At 39.5% G+C, this 24,436-nt stretch overlaps 1 protein-coding gene across 5 annotated transcripts in view; it reads right to left on the minus strand.

Moving 5' to 3' along the window:
• RSRC1 (arginine and serine rich coiled-coil 1) overlaps positions 1-24,436 on the minus strand; it is a 169,679-nt gene that overhangs the window by 9,687 nt on the left and 135,556 nt on the right. The window lies entirely within an intron of this gene.

Here is a 24,436-nt window from a genome sequence, read left to right on the forward strand (position 1 = left end):
CAAACTTAATTGTAAGTACTCTGGTAGTACAATTATAATGCGTTTAAATAGCAACTTGTAAGTACTCTAGCACTCTAACAGTACTACAGTACTTGCAATATGGTATTTTCATACATCATGTATTATCGTATTATATATCACGTAATATTCTATACGGCACTTTATATATTTTAATGCAGTAAAATATATATTTAATGTACTAAATATACATTCTATTTAGTATGTAGTACATAATATAGTATAAAATATATAATGCAGTACTTATTAAAGAAAGTATTAGAGTACTTACAATTTTCTATTTTAATAAATTATAACCTAGCTTTCACAGTATTTTAAAACAAGTCTGGATACTAATAGGTTTTTCTTTAAAAAGAATGGAAATACGTAGTGTAAAATTGAGCAGAAAATATGATGGGAAACTTTAGCAGTTGAGTTCTGGATTTAAGAACATTTAATTTAAGCAACTTAGGAACACTGGGATTCCTGCTGTAGCCACACATTTAAACTGCATGCAGGTTACCCTCGCTGTTGCACTTTTCACACACATGCTAGTTCCTACATTCGCTCACATTTTGAGGCCTTTTGGGGTATTTTTGAACATATTCTCAGAAGAAATCAAACTTGGCTAACAAAGCATTAGCAAACAGCCCTAACATGTTTAAAATTGCCAGAGGTTTTCCTTCCATTAATAGGGGGAGCAAAAGAACGCCCGGGTGGGAGTGGAGCGGGCCAGCTCGGGGCCAGCGAGCCGGCTGCCCCACCACACACCCAGAGCCGCACAGCAGCACCCGCCGGGAGAGGCGGCGCAGCCGGTGCAGGGCACACCGCATTTGTCACTGTGGCTAATATCAGAGCCTCGCCGCTCTTTTTTCTCAGCACACAAAAGCAAGATATGTAATTCAATGCTCAATTTACCCTTGTCTCGTAGGAGATTTTTCCCCACTAATTGATAGAAATTAAGCCATTAATCAAGCCACTAGCCATCATTCAAACCAGGGAAGATGAATACAAACTTTCATCATAACCACCTTCCCCATTTTAGTGTTCATTAGCATTAATTTTTAATGCAATTATGCTATTCTTTTACGCTGAGCTCATAAATTACTGCTCTTTTGTGCTCGCTGGCCTTGTAAAATCCAAGGTAATGCTCTGAGCTCTGATCTTAAAGGCAATTACTGGGTTCTTCTATCTTTTATATATCTCTATCCCAAATAACCTCTATATTGTATGCACAAACTAACGAGTGTTATATTACACATAATATATAACAATTTGTCTATGTTAAACCTATAAACATATCTATTATACAAATGCAGATGAATAAATTTCTGCATCTAGCCACAACCCGCCATATAGAGGGAGCTAACTCTACAGAGTTGGATATTGTATTGGACGTACAATAATGAAAAAAATCTGGTGCATTGTAGGCTACAGCAGGAATAAGACGAGTAGCTGAACCTGGGCACAGTGCAAGATGTGCAGAACAGTAAGGCTGAAACTTCGCAGTGTCCAGGCTTTTGCATTTTTGGTTTACACGTCAAAAGCAATGTTAAAAGTTGAAGACGGGTGATTGTACGTGCCCCGTGATTTTCCTTGTTTTTCCCTACTGCATGTTATCATGTGTGGCAACATCTGCAGAGTCTTTCCAAGATGCGCTATTGAACAATTCCACAGTATCACACACTGACACACGGTGCCACTGTGATGCTCGGTGTCAGTAACTTCCATGCTTTTATTCCAGTCCATATATTGATTCTCAGTAACACATCAGGGGAAATGCACAGCAGCTACAACCACCTCTGGTTGCCCTCAAACACTGTATTACCATTTAAGTGGCTAAAAATGAAATGTAGAGTAGTAAATTATTGTTTGTTTGGTTTTAATTATTTTTCCACTTCTTTCCTGGGTTAGGCCTTTAGCTGGCACATAAAATAATGCCATTCACACCAGCTAAACATCTGTCTAGCACCAATAAAATACCCTACATGTATTTGAAATCCCATTTCATCAAGGTCTTAGCCAGCATAAACAAGACAATTCTCAGTTAAGACCCATGCTTATCCCACATATTCACTCTGGTCTCTCAGATAAATACCCATTTGACATGCGGTAAGTACACATGCAATGCTGGCACAGCCACCAAGATCCACAAAAAAAAATTTTTTAACAGAAAATAAAAGACTCCACAAAAAGGATTGTGGTTTAAGGAAATGGACACAATTTCAGTCAAATCTGACCAACAGAACTGTCTCCGCCAGCTTCACAGGCTCCTTAATTCATCCCTGTTTTTTTGTGAACGTGGACATGAGCTTCTCACCAAGATGCTCTAACCTGCTTCTTCATGATGCAGGCTGCCAGCACAGCTCTGAACAGTCACGGTGCTGGCACAATCACTGCCCAAAACAGGGTGGGCAGCAAAAGACATCTAATCCAGTAAACCCATCAACATGATGCTCTCTGCACATACTTCCTCACTCTGAGGTAAGCAGCACGGAGGTAGGGGTGTGAATATGGATGTGGCTGTCATATGTAAACTGCAGCCGGCCAAATAAATGAATGTATTTTGCAATTTAGACTCTTTTATTCCCAGTCTATCAATCTGCCCCTGACTGAGCTTATAACACTACAAATCCTGAAACAGTTTTCAGAGACTCACCTGGTGACAAAAACAACACACAAAGGAAACCCGATGGAAACCAAAGGAAGGCTGCAAGGCAGGTGGGTTCCAGAATGGAAATCTTGCCACCCAGGCTGGTCACCTTGGCCCACCACAAAAACATTCCTATTTTTTCTCCCTCATTTGGTATAAAATAAACACCCGAGATACCAAAAATACAGTAGCCAAAGTTTTTGAGAGGTCCTGCAGAGCCCACTTGGAAAAGATTGTTTTAAATCCATACTGATGACCCTGTTAGACCACTGCTTTAGACATCTTTTTCTCTCTATATATAGATTATACATTGCCCTGGTAACAATAATTTTAGCAAAGACTGCCTCACCCATCCTGCTACAAGATCCTGCTTTGAGCTGCAAGTTTGTCAAGCCTGAAATGTTTTGGGTTAAAGTCTTTGGATGCTCATCTCTACCCCAGGCTTAATATTCTGCAGAAGACTTCAGTCCAGTGGGTCCAGCTGTTTATGAAGACAGTGAAATGGTATTGATTTGCCAGTTGTTGGCAAACTTGACTTCTAAACATTCAGTTACTGCTTTTGCCCTGCTATTCAAAATTCGCCTTCATTTAGTCAAATCTTAAATCCCTTACTCCTGCTTTACCAAGATTTTTTATTTTCAGCCCCAAAAGACTGAAGATAGGCTTAATATACACAGCACTGCATGGTTTGCTATGTCTAACACATATGTACAAGCTTAAAATCCTCAGACTTTACTATAAATGCTGCTGCTGCTTCAGATGATAGTGAAGAAAGACAGTTTCCCTGGAGCTCTTTGCAACTTCTGAAGTAGGGATGAAACCACACCAAGCAGAAGCGAAAAAGGGAATAGGTGTGTTGCACAAACTGGAAAATGCACAGCAAAGAAGATCAGGGTTAAAAGGATAGCTGGCAATGTTAACTGCAGTTAACATGCTCTGAAGAACTGCATTTGATACAAGACTGTTCCTCCCATTTCATGGGGGTAATCACAGCATGGCCATTGACCACCCTGCCCATTTTCTGCATGAAACACAAGGGCTGGACCAGGCTCCTGCCCCAAACGTGGCAACGGAAGTAAATGGGAGCAGGGTTTGGGTACAAAAAATGCAAGATTAAGTATGGTGGAGACAATGTTCTAAATTAAAAGTTCTCCAGAATTAAAACCCTGTTATACTTCAATCTCTGCTCTCAAAACTCCAGAATTAATAATGCTGTTGTGAGGATAAATTAATGTTCATGACATGTTCAGATCCCGTAGTGATGAGTCCCTGGAACAGCCTGTGAAGAAATTTGTACTGCTGCTTTTAAGATGAGGTTTGAATAGCTACAGTCAAATAAAGTACAGACCTGCATACTGAATGATAAGAATATAAAATAATTAACTAAAGACTGTCCAAAATGAAACAACACGGACTGAGGCAGAGACCCTGCAAAAAATTTGCAATTAAGCAGTTTAAAAGTCGTAACGCTTGATTCTGTTTCTTTTCTTAATTTCCAAGCATTTGATTTGGTTTAATGCAGAAGTATGGTTTTGGTGTGTGCATGCATGAAGGTACACCTGCACTTGTACACACGCAGATGTGCTTTGTCCTAGACACAGCTCAAAATAGGGCTGTAGGTATAATGCATGGGCTCAAACATCTCCGCTAATGAGCACATTACTAAGTGAGACACCAAAAGGAAAAAAAGAGTAAGAAGGGTTTCAACATTGGGTTAGCCTTTTGGCTTATATCTTTAAGGATATTTCTCTGCTCCGTACCTCTAATTTAGCTAATTCCATTCGCTCTCGTTGAGAAGGGAGCCTTCCCAGGACACAACCAACCTTTTTTCCTGTGGGTCCTTCCTCTTCACAAGGCAGACAGTATTATCAAGCGAGTAGGACCTGCCACACCCCAGCCTAGGTATCCCCAGAGGGCACGTTCCTACCAGGCACCATGCATCAGCACCAAGCTGTATTTCAGTGTAACTGGAGAAGCACGGGGAGGAACGCTGGCTAACTGGGATGGGCTGCAGGCTAATCAAAGACTTTAAAAATGAAATAAAAAAACCTCAAGCAGACAACTTTCTGACAACTGTTAACAGATAAAACAATTACTCAATTCCTTCCCCGAGGAATGCGCGCACTGAAGTAATTTTCCCCACATCCCAGTACATGGAGCCCCTGAAGGCCTCTTTCCTGATGGAAAAAAGGGGTTGGTACTGGTCAGGGTGGGGTAAAGCATCCCTCCAGCTTTCTATTGCTGTTGGCATGAGTAGTTTAAGCCAGACTCAGTCCAAGAGAACATAAAACCTAAGTGGCTGGCTGCACAGCTCCATTTTTTGTTTTGCTTTTCATCAGCATAAATCTTCACAGGAAGGGCATTGGTCGGTTACTTTGGCAAAGAGTTCCATCCATGGCTGGTCCCTGCCCAGGGAAGCCCTGGATCTGGGCAACTCCTGCAATTCCAAAGCCTGGGACAGGACTAAGTGCTAGACTTAGGGACAAGGCTTAGCCTGGTGCTTGCTTGCACAAGGCTTAGTGCACTGGTGTAACCAACCTGGCTCCTCAGGACATGCCATGCACTCTATCTGCTGTTTATCTGCCTTCTGCTGTGCATTTTGGTTGTTTCTGTCGCATTGGTTCGCTTTTCCATTTTTCACACATTTCCCACATCTCAAAACCAGCGTTCAATTCATCCTCACCCTTGTAAAATTTATTTTCCCTGTATATTAAATATATTTCTGTTTAAAAAGAAACCGATGATTTGGAGACAAATACAAAGTGGTATTTCACTGCTGGAAGGAGCCTATGCATGATGTGGTTTGACTGTCAAAATGTAGATCTGGGAATTTTGCCATGTTAAATCCTAGGAACGCAGGCCCAGGAACGAGCTAATACCGTAATGCTTCAATGTGAAGGAAAGAAAACATAACTCAATTAAAATATATACTTTGGGGATTTTTCTGACACTATATACTTGGGAAAGCTGCCATCTACCCTGACCTTTCTGTTATAATTATGTATGTCATCTTAAGTATCATTAATTTAGTCTGTATTTCACTCATCCTACATGTTTACCAAGTGTCTGGATTTTTTCTTTGACTTTAAAAACCTATCTTTTCCTGTGAATAAAAATAAGGAAATAAAATGAAATGAATGACACAACTTTCTTGCAAGTACTTTGGAGAATAGGAATATAGACTTTAAAATAATAACTACCAAATATTTAGATATTTGATGCTTTGAACGTATGTATTTCTTTTAAATTGAGTGTGATGACTTACACATGTACTTAGAGGAAATGCATATATTTCTGTGGCACTGTAGTCTAAGTAAAAAGACAAGCCTCTTCTGACTGCAAATAATGAATTCCTTTAAAGTCCATAGAGCCATTTCTCATTTACACTGAACGATGTATTCAATTACTCCTCTAAGTATACATTTTAACATAAAATTAGACTACAGTTATGGTATACTTATAGATAGATTTGACTGTTCCTGCTTTTTAACTCTATATTATACTGTTTAATTACAAAGCATGGTCCTTATTACTAAATGGCTTAAATAACTAAATGATCTCAAATGCTACACAGTTTTTAAGAGGGCCCTTTAACATATGGATTATTTTCCACTGTAATTTTGCAGAAAGCCTCGCAGACACCAGAGGACAGCACCCACAGTAATCATGGCACCAGTGCAGAAACCACCTGCATCTGTTTCCATTATGCTGTACCAACCTAGAAAGAGGATGAAGGCAGCTGTTTGCACACCCACGATCAGTACTTCAGTATAGTTCATTAGCATGAGAGATTGTGGAGTATGCACATGTTTGAGTTAAAATAACCATGATTTTTTTTTTTTTTCATAGGGTACTGAGCAGGCTGAATGCTGATTCAGAGCTGCCAGGCTGGTGGGGCAGGGTGAGACTCCTTCCCACAGACACACAGCACCTCCTAAAGCCCTCCCTGGCAGATCATCCTTTTCTTATTTGAGAAGCTCTAAAATATGGCCTTGGAGACCATAATCCTTCATTTATAGTTCACAAGGCAGCTATTTTCAGAATCTCAGCATCTGCTAATTGTGCGCTGATCCCCAGAATAATGTGGTACCAACAGATCAAAACCTGGGTCTCAAGTAAACTGGGGTGGCAGCACCTACTCAATAGCTACAGCTTTTGAGAAGCACAAAAGCAGGCAAAGATTAAAGCAAGATGCTACAAGTTTTATCCATCATAAAGATGTATTAAATGTAAAAGACACCCTCTCCCCCAAAATCCACTCAGCTTCTAAAAGGCTGTCTACCTTTCACTTAGCAATAGCTTTGCTTCAAATTTTCACAACTTACAGCCCAGGAAAACATCTATAATACTTGATAATTTTCCAGCTGGTAAACTGATTTCTTTATTGCCTTCTAATGCACCACTCCAGTTTTGAGGTTCTCAGTTTGCATCACAGACACAAACAAAACAGCTAACAGCTTTATGAAATTGTCCTTACTCCTGAAGTCCAGAAAGCAGTCTCTATACCTACAAAATTTGTTTATATAAACCACAGTGAGTACCACAGTTATTTTTAGGTATTATTTTCTAAATATATCTAGATTTTGCAGCCATCTCAAAATTCTTCAACTATGTTTAATTAATTACTTGACAAAGAGTTTGAACTACAAATGTAAATACTGCACACTTGTCTTGAGAAAAATGAAAAAAAATGTATGCATGTTTTTACACGTCTGTAAGTCTATTATCTCAGAGATGCACCTTTATGCTTCACAGTTCCCTTTTTAAGAATAAACCCAAGAAAGCATAACCATACACTTGGAGAATGAAAAGAAAATGAGTGGAATATTTCCGGAAACTGAAGAATAGGCTCTGCTGTCTTCTGCTTTGGTTCCTGTGTTTCCCCCCAGCTGGGAGCTGTGATGTAAATTGATTTCTTTATTTCTTATTTGCTTCAAAATCAATGGGAGCACCACTCCAGTTCTGAGGTCCTTGGTTTGCATCACAGACACAAACAATACAACTAACAGCTTTAGGAAATTGTCATTTCTGCTAGAAGCCAGAAAGCAGAGTCTTTATCTAAGAACCCCATTTATACAAACCACTGTAAACCACACCAAGACTTGCCATGGGAGAGCACGCCACAAGTTAGCTGAGTCTCTGCTGTCACCACATCTCTGACTTAATAACCCTGTGACAAGAGACCCCAAAAGTGATATTTTGCATCTAGAGCTGCTGTGGAAACTCAGGTCAACTATAAACACACGTTATGAAACCGTTTCTGGTGGTGATGGTGTAATAGTTTTTGACTGAATTGATTGTTCCCTGACAATACGCGACTCAGGCTTGCAAATGCATCAACTAGGCAATGAGGAGCTATTAACTCTATTGATTTCCTGATTTCAATTGATAGCTAACAGGCCAAAGCTACACATCAATATTTGCGTAACTAATACCCAAGAGCTAACAATTTTGACAAATGAACACCTCAATAGACCAAACAGTGCAAATTAATGGAAATTTAAAGAACAAACCTCAGGATTTAAGTGAAATATTTAAGCAATGGATAAATATGCTTTATATTTCTGAGGAATTGTGGCATTTATATGGGGGAAATAAGTAAATATATAGAAAATTGCAGAAGAATGCTACATTCTTGGTACTTAAACCATGGGATTCAGCAGTACTGAACAGCAAACCCAAGACTTCAGCTCCTAAAATAGACCATTTCAAAATGGATAATTGAAAATTGAGTAGTTTTGAATAATTTGCTAAATCAGACAAAATACGTGCATATTAAAATGGTTGTACCATGTTTGTAACATCTCCAGATTACACATTTCTGTATATAGTTATTATCATGACTGGAAAACAACATTTTGCAATCCTCCCTCCCCTGGTTTTGGAGTTTTAGTGTTTGTTTCTTTTTATTTATTTTTTAATTAAAGTTTGAATGTCAAAAAAGCAGCAGAAAAAATACAGCTTCCTCCTAAGCAGGATGATTGCTTTTCTTTTTTTCTTTAATAGACAAAATGAATGCCTGAAGTAGAGGAGATGACGATTACATCTGCCATGTGCGTGGTGCCTGCATGTCCAGTCACCCTCCTTCAAGGAGCTTTTCACCTGTGATCAAACTGGAAGACTTGTCTACCTCTTCCTATTTTCTTTGGACAAAATAAACCCAGTTCCATCAAATGCTGTCCACAACCTGTATTTTCTAGATCTCTCACCATTCTCCTCATGCTCTGTCTTTGCTGCCCAGGATTATTCACAGGGCTTCCAAGAGGACTGATAATCAGATCTTTCTACTTCCCAAGAGAAGAACTCTCATCCCTTTATGCTGCCTGCTCATTTCATACACCGCTGTTCATTTTCCCTTTTAGAAGCAGCTTTTCAATACATAGCTATAAATTTTTTTTCAAATGACTTAAGTCAGATAACTAATTACATGATTGCTTTACAATCCCATTACCTTAACTGATGCTTGTCTCAGACTTTCCTTTAGTACAAATAAATGCCATAAAGATGTCAGTAAAATACACAATGAAATACAGAAGCCATTTTTGGTTTTCATCTCTTAAATTATGAAAACAATTTAAAGACTTTTAATTTGCAGAAAAAAAAGAAACCCAAAGCAAACAAGAAATTTAATCAGGAATTGCCCTGTGAGAGAGACTGTAAGTTTACCTGTATTTTCACTTTTAGACTAGAAGTTAAAATCTGAATATATGATGGTCTTCTGCAGTTGGCTTATATGAGTGTGCCCCACTTCAAACACCTTCTTAAAGATAGCAATGAAACAGAACTGAGGTGGCAGTTTTTAATCTAAAATATGTCTTTGAAAGGATTTAAAATCAATTTTTTTTTTTTTAACATGATGCTAATGAAACGCAGTGACTCACACTACATACCCACAAAGGGAAAACAACTTCCTGTTTGCTAGCTGAAGTTGTAGCTTTGAACCAGAACTACCAACTTATGGAGGGAGAACCTCCTTAGTGCTTTACCTGGATATCTTGGATATCTTTACAGACATGAAAGTAAAATCTTAATTATACCTGCTATATTTTCTAGAATAAAATTACTCAAATATCAGCTTCAAAACTCTTCTAATATTTATGCACATTTTATTGATGCTGTATCTCTCCTTAAAGAAGCCTATGTATTAATGTGCTTCTTTCCAAGAGAAAATTTACCTGCTTTTTTCCTCCTAATTTAATTTTATAAAAAGGAAAAAAGACAAATATTGCTTTGTATTTTCATACAGAGGCAAAGCAAGACACTTCCACAGACGATACAAGGGAAGTTATTATTTTTAATCTACTTTTCCTTCAATTTCCATACAATTTTCCAGTAACCACCTGCAGGCTTCGTGCATTGCTTCTCTGTTCATGGATTTTCAGTTAATGCGTTAAATAAAGCCAAATTTTAGACTATTCATATGCAAACAGAAGGATCAAAATAAAGTATTCTTCCCAGGTGAAGTATGCATGTTCATAACACTGAACAAGAGTAGCAAGATTTCAGGCAGCCCCCATTCCCTCCATGAAGTACAGCTGGCTCAAAGCAAATACAGGCAAGACCAGCATGCAGTGCTGGTGTACACTAAAATATGCCACATTTATGATAATAAAATCATGGTTTCTTGCCATTTTCTTTGCCATTTCTGTAATCACCAAGGATAAGCTTATTAAATTGAAAGATTTGCAGGTTGAACATCTTGCTGATCATCAGATCACTTCATATTAGCTTAAATAAATATAATAAAAGGATTTTTTAATTTTTTTTTTAAGTTTTCCTCAAAAACTTAGTTCTGCAGAGTTCAAGCCTGCATTAGAAATATACCTGGAAAAGTCCATCTTCTGCATGCATGAATCAAGCACTCAGGAAGCCTTTACAGTCAAAGGCTATTTCATATCAACACAACCCTATTTTCTGCTCATGAAATTCCATTCTGGCTCACGTTTTTTACACAAACTCAGACAGCAAGTGGGTAGAAGGCATCCAAGATATTTTGAGGACAGATTGGCCATCTCACAAAGGAACTCATGGCAGTACATAATGTTTCCTAGCGGGAGATGCCGGGACCTTCCCTGATCAATAGAGCCCTGTATTAGCACACTTCTCATTTTTACAACACCTAAAGTGGAAACTGGCATTTAATGGCTTGTGTAGGTTTTCTGACAAATGGCCACTCCATCTATTGTACTTGCTTTATTCCCGTTAGAACTTCATCTTCAAAACCATATTTTACACAGACAACCTGCAGCCGGAAATCCAGTCAACAAAATCTGAAGAGCACAATACAAATGGCCACCTTAGAAAAGCACAAAACCAGAGGTGCACAAGCAGGGGCTTCCTCCAGCAAACATGCAATTTCTGCAACACAAAATTTTTCAAGATCAGTTTTCTCCACTTATTTCCACCTCCAAGAAACCCCAGTCCTTGCAAGCATTTGATAAGCCAGTCAGGTTCAATGGTGATTTCACTGCATTAGATTAATGCACACTACCCCTAATAATTTTTGTCTAATTAAATCACGGCAGCAATATTCCTAATGGTTCCACATTTTGCAAACAATCAGGCTTGTTCAGCCCATCAGCAGTCAGAGATGCCACTCGAGGTGCCTTGGGGTGGACATGGCCCTTGCCTGTCCTGCTGCCCCACAGGTAGAGCCTGGGGAAGCACATGGGAACCCCCACCCTATGGACACCTCGCCTACTCAGCCTACCTGCCTTCCCAAGAACTGACCGAAAGAACTGATTATTTTAACAACCAAAATAATGACAGGAAAAATCAATCTATCCCAGTTTGGTTTTTTTTTCCCCTTAAAACCCTCATTCTGTTCTTTTTATAGTTTATACTTACAGTATTTAAAAAACCCTATAAATACTGCTTTTCAGGGCTTTAAGGGCAGCTGGTCTAGGGCTGGGTGCTTATCTGCAGCTTTGGGGCTACACTGTGAATTTAACAAAGCTTTAAGTTAAACACATTTTTCAATAACTTTGCCACTCTTCCAGCCCTGCTACCAAGTGACTATTGATAAAGGAATATTTTTACCCAAAACACTATGCAACCTTTGCAAGTTAGCAACATTGAACAGCTCAAAATGCCTTTCCTTCTGTGTGTCCCTACTATGCCCTCTTGCTCTTCCCCGCTGGCAATGCCAATTAGACTTCTGAGAGCTGCTCATTATATTGCCACAGCCAAATGGGATATAATTTCCCACATCTTTAACTTACCAGGTCACTTATGATTTGAAATTTTATTTATGTCAACTCTGGATTTAAATGCTGTTACACAACAGAGAAAATGTCCTTCATGTAAAACTCAAGCATGATTTTACTGGTGGGACTTAACTGTTCTTCTAAATGCATGAACTGAAACCTCAGCTCTGCTAGAGACATCCATAGGCAATTTCCCTCTTTGTTTATACCCTTATTTTTCAAATGCTTCAGACTACACATTTGCTCAGAGGAGCATGACTGCAGCAGTAGTAAGTTTCTTCCCTAACTTTTTTTGCACAAACTGAACAATGTTGGTATTTTCAAACACTTCTACAGCACAGTCTCACTGCTTACTGACAAAATACCTTACAGCAACATCCTTCCCTGTCACAGCGGTGTAAATGTCATGAGCCTAGTACAGCAACCTCAACTAGACATTACAGAGGTAATTTCCATTCCTTTTAATTCAGTGCACAGAAAAAACCACAAACTGTAATAAAACCACACATAACTAAAATCAACCCTGGTGATGACAAGAATTTGACATTTGACTACATTAATGGTCTCCAGCTCAAAATCATATAAGAAAACATACTTTTTAAAAGCAAAAGCATTTTCTTTCTCTTTCTTGAGAATTTTGCCAATAAAGCAACATACTGTTGCAACAAACCTTCCTTTTTGGAACTTTGCTGGTGCTGTTAAAACATAAATACACTTTCCAGGTCAAGCACTCATTAAGACCAAGCTGAATGGGAGATTCCAAATCCAAGCTATCCTGGCCACATGCACACACTCAAATTGAAGCAGAAAGTGTCCCTGACTGCTTCAATGCCCCCAGTTAGCTGAGCATCCCATTCACCATGGCTGATGGGAAGCACATGGGGTTTCCCATCTCTGTCATAGGGGAAGATAGTAGAATCAAAAAATGGTTTGGGTTGGAAAGGACCTGAAAGACCATCTAGTTCCCATCTCCCTGCCATAGGCAGGGACACCTTCCACTAGATCAGGCTGCTCCAAGCTCAGTCCAACCTGGCCTTGAACTTTGCCAGGGATGGGGCAGCCACAGCTTCTCTGGGCAACCTGTGCCAGGGCCTCAGCACCTTCACAGTAAAGAATTTCTTCCTAATGTCTAATGTAAATCTCCCTTTTGTCAGGCTAAAGCCATTCCCCCTTGTCCTATCCCTACATGCCCTTGTAAAAAGTTCCTCTCCAGCTGTCTTGCCTGCCCCTTTAGGCACTGGAAGCTGCTCCAAGGTCCCTCCAAAGCCTTCTCTTCCGCAGGCTGACCAACCCCAGCTCTCTCAGCCTGTCTCCATAGGAGAGGTGCTCCAGGCCTCTGAGTGTCTTTGTGGCCTCCTCTGGACTAGCTCAAAGAGGTCCACACCCTTCTTATGTTGGGGGCCCCAGAGCTGGATGCAACACTGCAGAGGGGGTCTCAGGAGAGTGGAGTAGGGGGGGAGAATCCCCTCTGTTGACCTGCTGGTTCCAGAGTTGGGCTGCAGAGGAGCAGAGGGAGCACACACAGCCCTCTGGCTGTGTTAGGTGAGCCTGGAGCACCAGCCGCTCCAGTGAAACCTGGACTACATTACATCAGACAGCAGACCTCCAGGGACTGCCCTGCAGCAGGATGGGACACCAGGATCAGGGAATCTCCAGGGAGGGCAGGAAAGTAAAAGAAAGAGGTACAAAATGGGAAAAGGCAGAAGATTACGGGCAGGCACAAAGCAGTCTAAAATTTAAGGAACACACTTAAAAGTGGTTATTAATTACAGAAGCTTTAATAAAAAGCCTGGAATTGATTACTCAAATAGCCATTAGCTATGGGGCTCGATTGATCCCCTTTTGATCAGCTCTGTTGAGGAAGAATATGGTCACAGAGAGTGGCCAGTAAAGGCACCACATTTCATACTGCAATTTTATCCCTCATGGTTTTTGTTATTATGTGGATGCTCTTCCTAATATGCTGCACTATGCCACTGCAACCACACAAAACTTCACATTTTTATCTTATCCTTGATTTGTTTCTGCTTACTTTTAATTTTAAAACGTCAATAAAAAGATTAAACACACATAAAAAAAGATCACAGTGTGTGCCAGATGCTGAAACATCCTCCAGAGACTGGAAGCACAACACCAGGTGTTTGTGTCAGACTAATGAAGCAGCACTGGCACACAAGGGACAGGAAGGATGGAGCTGCAGAGACTTACACTTAGCTTAAAATCTGCCATTGTGAAGGGAAAACTGGAAATATTTGGAAGTACAATTTTGATAGAACAGTAAAAAAAATCATATCTATACTAAATATATATACTAAATAATTTGGAGACTTAACAGACTGATTTCAGGTCATTGCCATAACAATGAACTTCAATAAAATTTACTGAACATAAGCTATGACCTAAGGCAATAACTAATGAACTTAAGGGCATCCTAATATATTCCTGTAAAGTACTTTAACTTATTACAGCTACACAGCCTGACCTCATGCAATCAAACCTTTTCGTCACAGATTCAACCTCTGTTTTGAATACCAGCTGCATCCAGGTACAGTCTTTTAACTTTAACTAAAGGAAGTGTTAAGTAGAATAGCTGGTTTCTCACAGGTAAGCCAGTGGTTATATTCTCCATATGGAAACTCTTGTCCAGGAAGTTACAGATGAGAAAAAATAGAGCTTATTGTTCATGATACGTGCAGAATTTATAATTAAGGGATCTTATAAAAGCTGAGTCCTCCAGGCTTTCTTGTATGTACTAACTTTTCTTTTGTCACCCCCATCACTCAAAATCCATGCAGGCTTTACATCCTCAGCCTTCAAAGTACCTGCTTTGGCCAAGGCACGGGGATGAATTCATCCTGCTCATTAAGCGATGCAGTGTAGGAGGCAGAGGAGAGCACTCCTGGCAGCTCCCTCTGTCTATGGAGGACTTTTAGTAGGAAATTCTGATCTCAGTTTGCTGCCACAGAGAGTTCAGTAAGCCAGTATGAACTCAAAGGACAGCGCTAATGGCATCACACTGGTGCAGTACCAGGCAGCACATGCATGCAGAAGACACAGTAGAAGCAAATCTTCTGATGCTTTCAGTATCTAATTAAACTGTCTTACTTGAGAAAATAGCATTTTATTCACATTACTTAGTAAAAAGGGAGTTCTCCGAATTTCTTCGTCTGAATTTCTAATAATACTACTGTGTGAAGCTGGAAAAGTAGAACAATCAAAAATGTAGCTCTGAGACTATGCAGTGTATGGGGTTGATTCAGGACAAGGATCAGACTAGTTTAGTGATAACACCTTAGTCAAACCAGACTTTGAGGAACTGAAAATCTGGAGTCAAATACTACAACTCAGGCTCATCACATTCATATAATCCCCATTTCATACATTTTCCATCAATTATTTAACCTTTACCATTTTGTTTTCTCTATCATTCCTTCATGGCAAGCCCTTACTGATGCTGTCCCTTTGCATTTCTGAGATAAGTGGCAGAAGATAGTAAAGAAAATGTTGAGATTCTTCCCAAACTGATTGAAATGAATCCTTAGTGCATGCAAATTATTTCCTTTTAAAAATCTTTTAAACTAGATTTACATATCAATTTGATAGGAAATATAAAGAAAGGAGAAAAGATACTTTAAAACCACCTACTGTGTGTGTGTTTGTATACGCTAATTTAACTAAATCCATAAAATATACTGTTTTAAAAGTCCATTTAGGCTACAATACATCAGTTGTGCAAAGTACTATTTTCTTGCTGTGATTTAAATCCTATTAATCCATGTGTTCCAAACCTGCCCTAAATGGCACATTCCCTACCAGGACTGCTGCGAGAACACTTCAGACACAAACCCCATCTTCTCTGGACTCCATCTTTACCTTCCTTGCTAATGCGAAGCTGAACTAGCAAGAGAAGAATTCCTAAAGCAGCACATACATCTTGTTAAATCTGTGAATAACACATCAGAGATTTGTTTTATTTCTCTGTTTAAAGAACAATTGTCTCCTAGCACTAAACGCTTTAACACCTTTACTTGCATTCACTCGTCCCTCCTGCCCACGTGGGCTTCATTTGCAAGCCTATTCAAAATGATATTTTCCAAGCATGTGCCACACGACTTGTTCATATAAATGGAACAAATTAAACTGTCTCCACACATATCCTATCACATTTGTAGCCCTGATTTCTCTCCTTAACACGTGGCCAAGGCACCGTATTATCTGCCTGCAGAGGTTGACCTCAGGATATTAGATTCTGCCACATAGCTCTCTTGTACTAAACCGAGGGGAAACACTTAATCACCTCTGCCTTTTCAGGAAAAAATCAACTTTAAATTTGCCATGATGAAAAATCAATAAACCAGTAATTGCTTGGCTTATCATTGCGTGGAGGAACAAATTGGGAAGCGAAGCTTAGCGTCCACACAGATTTCACTGAAACACACGGAGTTTCAGGATCACTAAGCCAGAAAAGGAAAAGGTCTCAGAGTGATAATTAAATCTACTCATGCTGATTTTCTGCCAAATTTATTTCCCCAGAGTATATAAAAATGTTTCACTGCTTACTGGGTAGGCATAACTAATCAATTCAACACTGGGCCAACACACACGAGAAACAGAAAATGCAAATTCCAGGATAAAGGCATCAGGACAATACCCACCCTAGCACAAGCCCCACCGTCACATCGATTTACCTATTGATTGATTGCCACAGAACAAACCATATTTAGTTGCATTCTGGAAAACTTCTTTGCCTTGTTATCTGATGTAAACTGTTCTCTATGTGCCATCTGCACTGTGGGCAGCACGCTGCTGTGAGCCCCGGCAGTGCAGCGGCATCCCCACTTCCTCCTCCCCAGACAACAGCAGAACATGTGCTTCATGACAAGATGCATTCTAAATTGAAAATTTAAAAATATTATTATATGTGGTATACTAAGAGAAATGGTTAAAAAATCTCACGGTAATGCAGCCTAACACATTAGAATTTGCCTCTTGTGGAGCATTGTGCGCTTTATTTCAACTACTGTTATTACCCATTTCAGCTACTTTGAACCTGGCTTGCAAGGCCCAGAGTGCCAATAAAGTTTGGCAGTAAAATCCCCTTAAGATTTTGATGTCACTTTTCAAGCAGTCCCAAATGAAGACACGTAAACAAAGTAGAAAAAGCCCACCATTGAAAATACTCTTGTAAAAGTAGCGCACCTTTTTGTTAATAGACCTAATTTCATGCAGCAAATTAGCATAGTTCCAATGGAAGTGCAAATGTAATGAAACAGAAAAATTCAAATGAGATGGAGGGAGCCTTTTTCTTTCTTTGCCTTTTTGTCACCAAAAAAAAATCATTTTGCTGTGTGTCCTTCAACTGGCTATAGGGACTATGGTAATTAAAACACTTAAAACAGCACAAGCCCCCAGTCTCTAATCTGGAGCTCAGGTCAGCTGTCTGTAGATTCTAATTTGTCCTCGATTTGTATTCATGACAGAAAAATGCTGCATATTTAACAGCAAATCAGCAGGAGGGGGCATTGGTGGGCTTGGAGGTCAAATAATTTGATTTCCAAGTAGATTACATGTAACATCCAACATCTAATCTCACACCTGATTTGGCAATAAAATTACAATAAAAGTATTGTTAAGACACACTTGCTATAGGGTGGGGGTGAATAACCGGTTTTCATGGACTGAGGAAAACTTGTTTTATTGGCACAGTCGGTTTTGCTTACTGCAGCAGGGAAGCTCAACTTTTCCTGAGTAAAGGTTACAGTGGTGTCACAGGTGCTTGCTGCCTACACAGGCTGACAGCCCAGAAATTACCTCTTGGAGAGTTATATTTCAAACCATAAAATAGTGGATATTGGAGAAATAACTTTTTTTTTTGAAAATTCAAATTTTAGAAGAAAAAAAATTAATAACCTTTGAAAATTGTTTACAACAGTTTATTGATGAATCTGTGGAAATTTTAGCAAACACTCTTGTTTGAAGACAGACAGAATAAGGTTCATCAGTCAACAGCTACAAAAGCACAGGGCAACTGTTATAACTAGGCACTCCTTACAGGACTTAATAAAACTTCATTACCAACATTTCAACCACAAGGACTTGGTGGAACAAGCAGGGAATTACTATTAATAATTATGCACATAATAAAATAGCTGCATTAGTTAAAAAAAAAAAATAAAATCAATTGATCTTTTTCACTCTTTTCCCCTCAGTTATGCAACAGGAACTAATCCAGTGAAAATTTAATGACCAAAAATATAGAACATTTTTCTCTACATAACCAAAAATAGAAAACAAAACCTAAATCAGTCTAAAGTGTGTAAATAATCACAACAGGTTTTGTACAGAGCATGTGAAAGCTGGGAATGAGAGAAAATATAAGTGCATCTTTGTCCGCCTGACATCTCCAAGCAGCTATAGGTAAGCTGTGAATTAGAAAATAACAAATCAAAGAGGGTTCAAAATTAGCTACAAAAGCCATATGAAGAAGTGAGAACTAAGACAAACTTGTGAATGCTCTTTGTGCAAGCAAAAGATGCCAGTGGTACCCAGCAGATCAAAGCTGCATGGCTGAGAGGAACACACTGTAGTGCACATACCACAATGAATGCAAGAAGGATAAATGTCTTATTTGTAAATACACAGGGGACATAAAACTACAAAACATGACGTTTTCCATTGTGCAGTTTCTCTGGACATTTTGCATGGACTTGGTCTCTTAAACACTTGATACACAATGTAGTAAGACTATTTATTTTCCAGTGAAAATAAAACATTTTGTTCTTAATTGGTAGCTAACTCCTTAGACAAATTGATGAATTTTACTTTACAAGCTTCTCTTCAGGAAACATTTTCTATTCATTTTAGAACAGTGTAACATTCTTACAACTTTTTCAAAGACACCACAGGACAGTTTTTATGGTGCTTATTAAAAAAACTGAAAAGAAGTTTTCCTCCTGCTTTTGCTGTAAATTACCATTGTTCCCAATTCACTAACCAACCCTTTTTTTCCCCTTCGTATTTCCACAGTCACCCTTTATAATCACCGTAGGCAAAGCATTTGCTAGCACATGAGCCACTCACAATAGAATGCAATGAAAAAAACACATATGTACCTTTCAAAACATACACTGCAAATTTGTGCCATGGACACCCAACCACCTCACACCACTGAGCCACCACGTCCCACAGCACCCAGCTGGGAGCCTGTCTCTACAATTTGTACAGCAAATCTCCCTTTTCAGTTGTAAACACTGCAGGTGGAAAGGCTCCTTCACATGCCCAGCACGGCTGGCCAGCTTCAAAACCCAGCTACTGAGGTGTGGAGAGGGCACAGGGGGCTAGTTTGGTCCCGTTTTCATCCAGACCCACAAGTGCCCCTTTCCCTTCCTTCCTCTTGCACACAACACACAGCTGGGCTATCCCACTTGTCCATTTGCCTTTCCTTCTTTGGTATCATACATACCTTCTCCAAGTAGGATTAACTCTGACTATGAATTAATTCCTCTTAGCATCCCATAGTCACAAAAAATAAAGTAAATGATTAGTTAGATTTTTTTATTTTGATTGGAATTCATTACAGCTATGGATTCAAAGTAGGGTAATTTTCCTGAGTTACCTTTTGTAGGTAAGTCCTAAATTATCATAGCATAGACATTAATGAAATACTTCCTACCACTTGGAAAACTTTTAAATGTTCCTTGCAGACAGATATTACTTCACTAACTCAAAATTTTCAATATTGCCTGTGAAGCAGTGAGAGCTGAGGGCTTTAAAAACTTTTTGCTCAAAGACAGAAAACCCACCTTGATGTATTTTAAGATAAACTTATGATATTTTACAAAGTAGACTTTCTAGTTTCAAGGAGACTTCACCACACAGACTCAGAGCTGAACTGGGATCTCAGGAACCTGGGGAGGATGCTTTGTTTTACCAGTTGTCTCTACTTCTAGGTGAATAACAGCAATTCAGTTGTGATGTTGACTGTGTCTGGGTTAGTGGGCATAATGCAATTCTGCCAAGGGAAATTAGCCCTTTATGAAGTTGTGAAAGATACACAAAGCTTAAAGTCAGCAGAGTTCGTAACCTAATTTTTAAAGATTTGTTAGAGATCCCCAGACCAGAAACACTAGGTATCTACTAAAGTATCATCCTTATCACTATTACATAAAATGCATTTCTACATATATCTCTGAAACATTACATTTCTGAATATAATACTGAATTACATTACTGAACACTACATTTCTGAACATCATATTTCTGAATACAAATGGTAAATTTACACACCCCAAGAGAAAACCAGCTTAGTATAGTGGTCGTCTAATGCAACAGGCTTTCATTTCACCATCAACCCCAGATCAGCTCCTAATGGACAGCTGCATGATCGTTTGTCACATCTCACTGGCAGTTTTTAATGCATCCTCTGTGCAGTGACCAAACCATATAGCACAGCAGCAAAGCTAGGAGACAAAGATTTGCTGTCAGTTGACCCTGGCTAGCACCCACACAGCTCTTGCTCACTGTCCCCGGCACAACAGAGGACAGAACAGGTAGAGATAATCCCAGTTTAGTAAGTGAAAGAAATGGAAAAAAACCCCAAGCAATGCTTACCACCTCTCTCCAGCAGCCTGATGCCCAGCCAGTATCAGTAATAACCACCTTGGAGGACAAGCAGAATGATTACTTAGGAAGAAGTTGGGAGAAGCAAAAAAAAAAATCTGAGGGCAATTCTGTGTCAGTCCCTTTCAAGCACTATGGCAGAAAAGAGGAGCTCTTCCCATTTGTAGCTCATTTAAGTGATCAGAAGAAGAATTAAAAAGATTTCAAGTACTGTCTTGCATACAAGTCAGAAAAGAGATCACCTGAACTTTGAGCCATCTGAAGCTATCACAAGACAGAGGCAACTTCTGCAAGCACACAACTGCTCAGGAACAGAAAAAGTTTGTTCATCTATGTTCTGAGGTTCTAATTCATTTACTAAGATGATATTCATCTAATTTTGCTCCACCTAATCCTTCTAGAAAGCCAGCGAAAGACTCCGCAGATGGACAATGTAGTAAAGAGGGCGAAACAACTGCCGTCTGATCTTACAAGCGGCCCTCCACTATTATGAAAAGAAGGAATTAACATCAGTGAGCTATTAGATTAGGAAGAAATTCTTTCCTGTGAGGGTGGTGAGGCACTGGCACAGGTTGCCCAGAGAAGCTGTGGCTGCCCCATCCCTGGCAGTGTTCAAGGCCAGGTTGGATGGGGCTTGGAGCAACCTGGTCTAGTGGGAGGGTGTCCCTGCCTATGACAGGGATTTGGACTAGATAGTCTTTAAGGTCCCTTCCAATCCAAACCACTCCATGGTTCTATGCCTTTTTAGTGCACAGGAATCTTTTTTAAGGCACAGGTGGGCACTTTGGTATTCCCTATGGGAAGTCATCATGAAGATATTTCTAAAACATGTCTGACCTTATTATATTTCTATAAACCCACTCTGCTTACTTTGTCATGAGACAAACTGGAAGAAGTCTACTTTCATTTTGCAAGTGCTCTGGATCCTCTATTAGATACAAAGAATTGCCACTCTCGGCTGCATCAGGGCATCACCTCTCTGAAACGCCCTCATTCCAAACTTGGGACTTTTTTTCTTTAAATGCGTCCTGGATTCCTGTCCTACAGACTGAAGACCTCTTCATACCCAATGCTCTATTTAAAGAGCTATGCTGAGAGTGTAATGGACTCCTGGTGTAGCTCAAGTAAACCCCACAGACTTCAAAGGCACAGAGCCACCTGCAGTGCACTGCTCGGCTTGCAGAACGAGCAGTAGGAATGAACACTGCTTTGAAGTTGTCCATGAACCTGTGTTACCAGCTTTTACTTGAGACACCTCCGAATTGCTCCCAGTTTAGCTTTAATCTGTTATGAGCCCCTCAAGCACATGTCCCACAGCAGCAGGACTGTGAGGCTCTCCAGTGGTGACTGTCAGGCGGGGTGAATCCTCTGGAGCAGGCAATGCTTGTATTGGGAATACTCTTAGATCTATCCCATTTAGATTGGATGCAGGAGCATCAATTTGTCTCTGACAATAAGTTCTTGCAGTGCACCCCTGATAATATAATTAGAAAATTAACATAAAAGAAAGTATTTCCTTCAGATGTAACAACTGCCCAATACTCTTTGAAGTGAAAAAAGGCTTAGCATCCATTTCACTGTTTTTTTAAACATCATTAAACTAAAAGTTTATTAAATGTGAACACCTCCAACCTCTTTCAAACACAGAAAGAAATGCAATTGATTGGCTCAGATTTTTCAAAGATAATTACATAGTATTTTCCATTCCTGTGAAGCACAGCAGGGACTTCGGGGGTCCAAGATACTCAATAAGACCAGAATATTATACCTAAAACTGCACAGGGTAGCAGAAGCTACTTTGCCAGGAACAAAATAAGCCTGTAACTGCCAGGAACTTGGTTTGAGTGAAAGCTGAATGCCAAACTGACCAGTTGTCTGAAGCTGAGCCTTATGGGTGAACAGCAGTCAGCACCAAACAAAGCATGACATCATAAAGCCAGTAACATAGTGCAAAAACAGGATTAAACTGAAGAACAAGAGGTGGCAATTACATCCACTATTAGATGTGTGAATTTGGGGATTTCTGGACCTTTTTTTAAGCAGTCAGTATGTGCTAGTTGGTTTGGATTTACCTGATAATGCAAAGCAAATTTTTTCAACTATTTTCAGGGGACAAAACCCCCACCAACCAAAACAAAAAGCAGATGAAGGGCATCAATCACATGAATTTTTAATAAAGATTACATTACAGTTTTTAAATACTTAGCCTATTTCATTCTAAGTTCAACAGCTCAGAGGTTATTAACAAACAGGGGGTGGGAAATGTAAAAACATATAAATCCTGTAGGATAGCAACCAACTGAATCAGACCTGCAAAGTGTACTTAATTTTCTCACTCACACAAGAGGATTTAAAGAAGCTTGTTTGTATCTGAAGTGCAAATAAGCTTTAAATTGCCTTCAGAAATCATTGAGGTTGGAGCTCCAGCTAAAGAAAAAATAGGTAAGGAATAATATGAGAGAAATTTCATAGAATCACAGAATCATAGAATGGCTTGGGTTGGAAGGCACCTTAAAGATCATCTAGTTTCAAGCCCCTGCCATGGGCAGGGATATCTTCCACTAGACTTGACTGTAATTTGATGGTAACCGAAGAAATAGTACCTGAAATCAGTACTTAAGAAGTGATGGCAATATGGCAGCAGGTAGGATGTATTTTCCCAATACAAAATTTTTGCTGATGACCTGCTCCAAAATTAAATATGTAAAAGATGTCCATAAAATTCAGAGCCTTTGGAGGCCTAAAGGACTGCAGCAGCTCAGGCCAAGGTATGGAATGGCAATTTGGGGAAAGAAATGCAATCAGACATTGGCTGCTTGAGACTGCTTGGTTGTTAGGAAGGATTCCTGCAAAAGAAGGGTGTCAAAGAAGGATAAGGAAGAATTCTGTCATCAGGAGACTGGTGGGATTCTTAAACAGCAGTCAATGTAGTGGAGGTTAAAGACAGCAGATGTGAAACGAGAATTAGGCTCTGGTACCTGGATCATATAAAAGAGATGAGAAGGGATGAAGACATGACAGATGCAAAATTAAAGTTCCCATCTTCACCTTAAAGTTCAACTTGGTGTGCTCAGAGAACATGAAAAGATATGCCAGATGCAGAGATTTTCCAATAGGATTAGAGAGACTGGAAGAAAGATGATGTTTTGGAAAGACTGAAGGAGATGGCACAATAAAATTGTAACATCGCCACCATCCCCTTTAGGTGTTTCCTTCCATTTGCTACATACTCAAGCAACCTACTACCTCTTCCCTTTCTTGTGCCTTTTCCTGTTTTGGTTTAGCCTAATGATTTTTTTTATCATATCACATTGGGAATAAAAAATATCTCAACATCTTAACTTCTCCTTAAATTTCAAGCTGTCCTGAACAGCTTTACTCCATATCACTTCCACATGACATCCTGGCCCTAATCAAAATACAGTTGGTATTTGGCCACAATGCTGATTTTCACAGTAAATGAATCCATCAAAAGGCCAGCTCTGAAAAATACATAATCTCCTTGAACATTCGACCATCTTCAAACCCAGATCCTATTTAGTGGGTGGCTAAAATACTGAGTGAACATCCATGCAATCCCAGGTAGGCAGACACAGGGCACAGGGCAGGGAGAATCAAAAACACATTTATACAGAGATTGTTGGGTGCGTTAAGTAACAGTTGCAACCTGAAACCTAACATTATTTAAAATCAAATACGCTGAAGTTCACTGCAGTCACCAACGTGTATTTCTGGAGTAAAACCACTGCAAGGAACTGCAGACCTACACTGCATTTTTTGATGTTCATTTCATTGCAAAAAATAACGGATGTCACAGACAGTTAAATGATTCACTTTAATTTGAACAGCTGAGGTATTTTTTTTCTGAGACAGGGATGTCTATCAACAGCTGAAGTGAGAAACTTTGACTGTTTGCATTGGCTCCATTATGCTGTTGAAAACATCTCTTCCCATTACTCAC

This window comes from Pezoporus flaviventris, unplaced genomic scaffold (genome assembly GCF_033815535.1).
Source record: "Pezoporus flaviventris isolate CSIRO_AGI_PZ_B2104156 unplaced genomic scaffold, CSIRO_AGI_Pfla_v1 ptg000013l, whole genome shotgun sequence".
NCBI classification, from domain to species: Eukaryota; Metazoa; Chordata; class Aves; order Psittaciformes; family Psittacidae; genus Pezoporus; species Pezoporus flaviventris.